Raw genomic sequence first — 9426 nt, forward strand, 5'->3', positions numbered from 1 at the left:
GTAATTTTTACTGACATAGAGCCATTTGTGTTGATGAGGTTTATGTCTCACCGCATGATAAACCAAATAATTATTATGTGTATATACATTATAAGTAACGTGGAACATATATCATCAAAAACATCCATCAGGTATCCCTAAAAACTATTTCAGTATTTTGAGATTTTGGAATTTGAAACAAATAGTATAACAAAACATACCGGTTCGTCTCTGTTTAGACACTGGTACCAAAACATTTGTTAACACAAGTAGAGCTAAATCAAAACTTTAACTAACATCTTTGCTGATGTTATCTCTATATACTGCATCAAAACAAAAGTAATGCTCTACAAACCTTGGTCAAGTATTGTTTTATCATTTGATAGATAAGATCTCGTTAAAAACATAAAAGATGGACCTGAGACCAAAATGTATCAAGTTGCTAATTATATGTATTGATATAGTTTATTACAAATAGGTTTAGATTCACTCTCATTAATTTATGTATCTCTATTTACGTTAAAAACACTGAATTTATTAATACTGAAAAAATAAAACAATAATAGTCAAATAAATGTTGTCACCGAAGTTAGAGACAGTGTTATTTCTCTGAATTCACCCATATCACTACTTCGCTGTATCTGAGTCTTGTAGCTACTCAAGTTTTCCAACTTTTCTTTAATAATGACAATTTATGTTTAAAAATAATAATCATTTTTTTAAACAATATATAACAACGTATACCAATATAATATCATTGGATTTATTAAAGCATAAATGCAGAGCAGACTGTCACTCAATATGACAATTTCCTAGCAACAAGCTGGTTGATGTTAGTGGAAAAAATAGCATTATTTACAAAAGCTGTTGAAGTCAACATTTATGCTATTAAATGAAAGTTGATCATTCCTCCTCTTATCTAAAGAGAACAACTACTAAGTGCTTTCCATCAGTTTTCTATCACGACTCTGATTTGCTGAAAACTTTTATCATTAAATTTGTGTTTTTGATTTTTGTTCAAGTCAAGCTTTGATATGAAGTTCTCAGTAAGTTCTAACAAGTTTCAGTAATGTAAATGCAGGATACTGTGTATACATGTATGTTGCATGTAGAAGGAAACATGCATTTAGTTGTATGTATAGTAATTGCTAAAGTTTAGATGACAGTTAAGATTTTTAAATGTTTATATCTAAAAGGTTTTCTGTTAGAGTTTCCAGTGATAATGTCAGTGAATAAATTTGTTTAGAGATATAAAAACTCTGCTAACAGGTTGTCATATAATATCCTAAATATGCATAAATAGTTAATGAAAAAAATCTAAATCTTTAGTTTACAATAAGGTTTGTTACAGTAATCAGGAAATTCACCCAAGATAGCCGTATTGAAACAATCAATACCTGCATTGACATTGTACATGCAGCGTTTTGAGGAAAGCATGGGAAAATTGTGGCAGGTTTAATGAGTGCCGTAGCGCTCTTCAATTCATACAGCAGCACGTGCATAAGATATGAACTGCATGTTCAAACAGTTCAAGGACATTTGCAAATTTCTCACATGCGTCAGTTGATCTCCTTGAGCTATCGCGTCTATTTATTTATGCAAAATTTATGCTATTTATTAATGAATACACACTCTGTCACTATGTGACAGCAGCGAGCAGCAGGGTCAGCGTTAGGTCTAAACATGATGATGCATAATTCATGAAGTAATTCTCTCTAAACTAAAAACATTTGAATGTATTTGATTTACTTCATTGGAAAATCGGCATCTACAGATGTTCTTTTGATAACAATAAACACTTACGGAAGAAGGCTATATTGCTTACACAGCCCTATTGTGAGGTGTACAAAGTTGCTTGTCTAATGCAGTTCTTAACTCATTGATAACTTCAGTTCTTATATATATTTTCTACTCTAATTTTCCAAAGTAAAATTCTTGAAAGTTATATAAATTCTAGCATTTTTTCGTACCGCAAACTTGTGTATTAATTGAAATAAAAATGGCTAGAAAATCCTTGAAAAGTTGGAAACTAATTTAGGGTTTCTGCTCATGAGAAATGACTGTTTGGTACACAGTGTTATCTAATTTTTAGATAACAGTAGAAACACTGTAGACATCTGATGCAGGCAGGCTTTTGCAATTTTGTGCAGTACTGAATCTTCAGAAAATTTGCCGCGCTGTTATTCGCAACCTCTGCAATATTTTCACTTTCATGTTTTGGCCTAAGCTTCAATGGTTTGATTTGTTTTCCAATTGAAAACACGCACAAAATATTTAACCTGATAACTCATTTTCAAACAAAAGAAAACAACATGTAAAAATTTAGATGAACTGGTTGATTAGTTTCTGGATTTGTTGCAAGCTGATGTTTAAAACTGAAAAGCAACTACATTGATTAGAATTTTATAGATGAAAATAATTGTTTTTTGCATTTGATTGTATATTGTTAGAATAGCTTCTACATACAAGTAACATTTACATTTGCTTCAAAATAGTTTTTGTACTTAATAGAAATACTCACAACAGTCTTGTTTATCTAATATTGATGCATTTGGCTCAAAGTATAATTTGACAATTGGTGTGATATTTTTACGCTGTATTGTGATTCAGTTGAAAGAAGACCAACACTTTTGCCTGCTATTCACATATTTGTTTGCCAAAGAATTGTTGGCTTTCGCCAAAATAAATACTGTAAGATTTAGGCAATTAAAAGTGAATCTAAGATAAACACCCGGCTATCAATGTGTCTGATCTTCCTTCAGAGAAACACATGAACAGAGAAGAATCTATGATAGTTTTATATTATAACCACTCTTCTGTAAGAAGTCATTTTTTACAATGTATCATTCTTATTGTAGTCAAATAACATTTAATGATTGTAGCATTAAGTAAAAGTTATATCGACAGCAAACTAAATTCTCAAAGGCTAGAAATTCTCCATAACCACAGAATTTGTTACTAACATTTACCTATTAGTAATAAATGAAACCAGTATAGCTGGTAGGCAAGAAAGACAAAAGAAACAGCATAGCACCTTGAACATTATAAAATAATGTTTGAGCATAATAATAATATTAAATTTATATAATAATAATAATAAATATAAATAATAATAATAAAATTTGAGCTTTATACTTTTGCTATTAAATACACAAGCCTTTATGTTATCAAAAGTTAGTATGCTATCTGGGTTTTTGGAATTTAGCTTGTTCTGTCTATATAACTACTCTATATATAACTACTCTATATATAACTACTCTATATATAACTACTCTATATATAACTACTCTATATATAACTACTCTATATATAACTACTCTATATATAACTACTATATATATAACTACTCTATATATAACTACTCTATATATAACTACTATATATATAACTACTCCATATATAACTACTCTATATATAACTACTCTATATATGACTACTCTATATATAACTACTCTATATATAACTACTCTATATATAACTACTCTATATATAACTACTCTATATATAACTACTCTATATATAACTACTCTATATATAACTACTCTATATATAACTACTCTATATATAACTACTCTATATATAACTACTCTATATATAACTACTCTATATATAACTACTCTATATATAACTACTCTATATATAACTACTCTATATATAACTATTCTATATATAACTACTCTATATATAACTACTCTATATATAACTACTCTATATATAACTACTCTATATATAACTACTCTATATATAACTTCTGCTTTCATAAAAATTTTGTTCTTCTTTAGAATGTGAGTTGGTTCTGCCTTTAAAAAAATGTACTTTAGTGCACAAAAAGGTTTAGATATTGTTATTATTTAAAATCAAATCATCTTAAAATCAAAATAATTGTCAATAAACAACGTGGTATGCTGTTAAGCAGACTGATTAGGTGCTTCAACATGTACTCTGAGTAAAGTTTAATAAAATTTTGATACTTAGTCTAATGTTTTGTGCTTTCTGAAAGCTTTAATTGTTATTTCAAACAACAATTGTCTACCAGAAATACATGTGATTACAGGAGCTGTTAAGGAAACACTTATAAATAACAACACTAAAAGCTCAATGTGGCTAACAGAAATCAAAAGTTAGTTATTGTAAAATGAACATTTGAGTAACCAGTTGTACTTTCCGAAGTAACTGTTAAAATTAAATGGTACAACTATATGAGCTTTGAATTAAGTGAATAACCAGAGTAGTGTGGAGGACCGGGACATGCCTGTGTACTAATTACTGCACTCACATATATATCCGCACTGTCGTTTAACCAAACCTCTCGAACTTCCCTTATTGCATGCTTGAACTGCCTTTTTATTATTATATAACTGTATCACTGAACTGCCCTTGTATTACTGAACTGCCCTTTTATTATATAACTGAACTGCCCTTGTATTACTGAACTGCCTTTTTATTATATAACTGAACTGCCCTTGTATTACTGAACTGCCTTTTTGTTACATAACCATCATGTTGTATCTGGCAATTCCTTTGTGCTATAAATAGATCAGTAGGCAGAGTTAAACGATAGGCGCTGGCTATATAAGCCAGCGCGGTAGGCAGGCAGAGGTGTGCTTGATTTCACTCATACTTGTGCATACTTGTATTAAAGATATCGATAATAAACTGCTATATACTCATACGAACTGCTTCTATTGACGCCTGCCTGGTTGGCTCACCGATTGTATAAGCAGACTCAGTGCAACCAACAGACGGAACTGCCAGGGTGACTCTAAGAAGGCTAGGAGGCGATCCACGGCCTTGTCTAGACTCGATCAGGTGTGCCATGGCACTAGAGATCCAGTCTTAAGACCAGCCATTAGTGGATCCAGACTAGCCTGGGATAGAGATCTAGAGGCAGGCCGGGGGTTTGGTTTCAGAGCAAGCCTGACTACTAGATTCTTGTCTTGGACTGACTTGACCGCCACCGGCAGGTCAATCAGGCCTCGGACAAGGTCAGCCAGTAGCCCAGGCTGCGACTCCCTTGTTAGGACGTAAAGCTGACTCAGCTACCGGAGTCAGATCTTTTACACTGGTGGCAGCAGTGGGATTTGCTTAACCCACAACAGGACGACTAACAGGGACTAAAAAGACGACGCAGGTATGACCAGACGGACTCGTAGCGCGGAAAGACCGGAAGCTCTCCGAACGGAGGGACTAGGAGGTCTAGAGCGACTGACAGGTGTCTTGGAAAGACTGCTCGTCAACCAGAGAACACAGGGACCCCCTGCACCAAGAGAAACATTCAGAGCCCCAGAATATGACGGGAATAGCGATGTAGAGGCCTTCATCAGACAGTTCAACGATGTAGCCGTTGCAAATGACTGGGGGCCAGGGTCCGCGCTGTTACACATCCGAGAGAGACTGCGAGGGCAGGCTAAGGACTGTGGACACGGGCAGACCATACACGGCGTATTTAACAACCTCCGGGCCAGGTTTGGACTGACACCCAAGGAAGCCAGAGCCAAACTGCAGGGCCTAAAAAAGGACCAGCAAGCAACGCTATTTGAGCACGCCACCCAAATAGAGAAGCTGACCGACATCGCGTTTGGGGAAATGTCAGATCGCCTAAAAGAGGAGATGGCCGTAGACACGTTCTGTAGTACGCTGGGCAATGTTTATTTGCAGCGACATCTGCTAGCGGTGCCTACTCCTACGTTGGAGGCAGCCGTGAGAGCAGGGAACGAGTACTTACAGGTTCGACCTAGTATGGCGTCTCACCAAGCCCAACCCTTCAGGTCGGACGTCAGGGCAGTCCAGCCAGACGAGACAGGACAGGGCGAGGGAGAACAGGGCCCCGAAGAGCCGATTGTGGTGGCTAGGACTACCCCGAATACCCTCGAGCTGCTGTTGACCTCTGTGACGGACCTAGCCAAAGAAGTGGCCAAGTTAAAATTGTATATCCATCGACCGCAGTCTATTACAGAAAGCGGGACGAAGAAAAAGGAAATGGCGAGATGCTGGGGGTGCAACCAGGAAGGCCATCGGAGGAGGAGTTGTCCGCGGAGGCAGGCAAATCAGAGGACACCCTATAAGCAGGACCAGGGAAACGCCTACGGCCCGCAGCAGTAGGTCTACCTGCTGGCTGCACAAGGGCACCCGGACACGAAAAACACAGACAACGTAACAATACAAGTCGAAGGGAATCTGGAGTTGATCCGGAGGGTTGGCAGCATCCGACTAAAACGGCGGCACCAGACAAGAGACCCCCGGTAGAAACGATTCCCGTCTACAACCCATACCAAAATCTATGGGAACTGGACGAGGAGGAAGAGGGATGCGAGGCGAGTCCCCGGGACTCACCGCGGGCGGCCAAACAGGCGCAGCGGCAGTACCTCTACCAGATCCAGAGACTGGACGAGAAACGAACAGTTTATGGACGTACCAGAGAACCAGAAAGGCCGGGGCGGAAGGGAGGTCCCACTAGGGCCGAGCACCCCGAGCGATCTGGACAGCAAGGGTCGGGACAGAGAGCAAATTCAGGGGTAACTGAAGCTCTCGAGAGACCAACACTGTACAGATCAGGAAGAAGGGAGCTTGCGACCCAGATGGAACCCCGCCGTAAGCCTAGACAGGTTAGGTCAGAGAGAGATGGCCCCACCGGCGCTGATCCGTTCAGGAGATCCGTATCAACCGGATCGGGATGGAACGAGGACCTAGCCATGGCGGAGCATCTCCAGAGACCGGAGTACCATAGACCCAGATACGAAAAGGGCTGGAATGAAGCCGAACCCCCGAGACGGGGGCCGACCCGAGGCGGCCATCTCCAAGGAGGGAATCTAGGCCAACCCACCAGTCCGGTGTCGGGTCCGACAGGCCGGTACGGGGAGAGCACAAGGCCAGCTACTCCCGAGGAAAGCCTGGAGGACCAGCTCGAAAAGAGTCCACCACCGGATAGGCCTAGGGGACGTCCGAGGAGGAAAAAATCGGAAGAGATGCTCGATACCGCCGCAACGGGGGAAGGGTTGCCAAGAGTTGGAGCTCTGGAAAAACCCCATAGGTCGAGCTACTTCCTACCGGGGAAGGTAGAGAGGCAAGACCTCCTGTTCCTCATAGACACCGGCTGCAACACTAACCTACTCTCCAAAAAGGTGTTCGACAGAATGCCGGAGCGAGTGAGGGTGCAGTTAGAAGAGAATGACCGGTATGGACTCATGGCAGATGGTAGCAAGCTCAAGTTTTATGGACTGATAAGGCTAACCGGAAGGATCAGGGACGTGGCTATAGAGGAGAACTTCCTCGTAAGCCAGATCAGCGAAGACGCTATTCTGGGTATGCCTTTCCTGATCTCCCTCAAGTGTCAGATTGAATTCGGCCGACCCGTCATTTCCCTAGGGAATAGGCAACTTACTTGCACCGACAAATACGGGAGGATAATGGTGTCCAACGTTCACGCCTGGAAGAAAGTTACTATCCCGCCCTTGTCAGAGGTAAGAGTGACGGGGAAGATCTCCACCAGAAATTACGTGCCGATGGGCTTGATAGAGGGCTCTGATCCACATCTACCCGTGGCATGCAGCCTGAACAGGCCTGGAGAGGGTGGTGATGTCACCATACGATGCCTGAACCCCGGACGTCAACCGATAGAGTTGGGCGCCGGACACGTCATTGGCTCATACACGGCTGTGGAAGAAGAGGACATACAGACGGATCTCTGGTCTGGGCCAGAACACGGGAGCCTCGACGAATCAGGAGCGGGGTGTGCCACTGTAAGGACGGGGGAAGCCGTCCCGGGTCACCTGGTTGAGCTATATCAGCAGGCCCTCCCAGGATGCCGGCACGAAGGAGAGAAGCAGAGCCTGGCCCATCTTCTGACCAGGTACCAGGACGTGTTTAGCAAGTATGATGGCGACGTAGGAAGGACCGACCGAATCGCCCACAGCATACCCCTGATGGAGGGTGCCAGGCCGGTCAGACAACCCCCTCACCGGTTGGGACCTCTCAAGGAGGCAGAAGCGGACAGACAAGTACAGGAACTACTGGAAAAGGGTTTGATCGAGCCTGCCAATGGGGCGTGGAGTTCCCCAGTCGTCATGGTAAAGAAGAAGGATGGCGGATGGAGATTTTGTATTGATTATCGACAGCTGAATGCGGTCACCCAACAGGATGCGTACCCCATCCCTAGGATTGATGAAAGCCTGGACGCCCTGGCAGGAAGCCGATTTTTTAGTACGTTGGATCTGACCAGTGGATACTGGCAAGTACCGCTAGATCCGGACGCTCAAGAGAAATCCGCCTTTGCCACGAGAAGCGGGTTGTGGAAGTGGAGGGTGCTGCCCTTCGGATTGACGTCAGCACCCGCCACCTTCCAAAGACTGATGGAGTCTGTACTTCACGTGCTCCATTGGAAAACCCTCTTGCTATACTTGGATGACATCATCGTAATTGCTCCAGACTTCGAGACCCATTTGGCCCGTTTGGGAGAGGTCTTCCAGAGACTCGCCGCCGCGCAGCTGAAACTGAAGCCCTCTAAATGTGAGCTCCTCCAAAGGAAAGTGAGGTACCTTGGCCATGTGGTGAGCCCGGAGGGAGTGTCCACGGACCCGGAAAAGGTAAAGGCAGTGGCCGAATGGCAGACCCCTCGAAATATAAAGGAACTGCAGGCCTTCCTGGGGACCACGGGGTACTACCGACAGTACCTGCGAGATTACGCCACTATTGCCAAGCCACTCACGATCTTGACTAGCAAAGGGAAGCCTTGGAGGTGGGGAGCAGAAGAGCAGCAGGCATTCGAGACCCTCCGACAAGGCCTGATCTCGGCACCGGTGCTGGGGTACCCCAACCCAAAGAGTCAATATACTCTGGACACCGATGCCAGTAATGTGGGAGTGGGGGCCGTCCTGTCCCAGAACCAGGGGGGCAGGGAGACCGTAGTGGCATACTACAGCAAGACCCTCAGCCCAGCCGAACAAAATTACTGTGTGACGCGCCGAGAGCTCCTGGCAGTAGTAAAAGCCGTCAAGCACTTCCGGCCCTACCTGTATGGTCAACAGTTTGTGCTCCGCACGGATCATGCCTCCCTGAGATGGCTGTGTAGGAAGAGGGAGCCGTCGGCTCAAGTAGCTCGGTGGCTGGAGATTTTGTCAGAATTCTCGTACCTACTGGAACACCGAGCAGGGGTCAAGCACGGGAATGCCGACGGCCTGAGTCGACAGGTCTGCCCAAACGACTGTCGACAGTGTATCCGAATAGAAGAGCGAGACGGGGGCCCTAGCAAACAGGCATTGCTGGAAGGAGAGTCCGACACCGTGGCCGCAATTAAACTACCAGGAGACCGAAATTTTCGACAGCTGGTACAGAGCCAAATGGAAGGGACACAAGCTGTGGCCAGGATGTACTGGGCAGTAAAAAATGATCAGGAGCTACCAGAGGAGGAGCTGACTCTAGGGAGTAACGAGCTCCGGGTCCTACACAAGA

Source organism: Watersipora subatra, chromosome 10 (genome assembly GCF_963576615.1).
Source record: "Watersipora subatra chromosome 10, tzWatSuba1.1, whole genome shotgun sequence".
In the NCBI taxonomy this organism is placed as follows: domain Eukaryota; kingdom Metazoa; phylum Bryozoa; class Gymnolaemata; order Cheilostomatida; family Watersiporidae; genus Watersipora; species Watersipora subatra.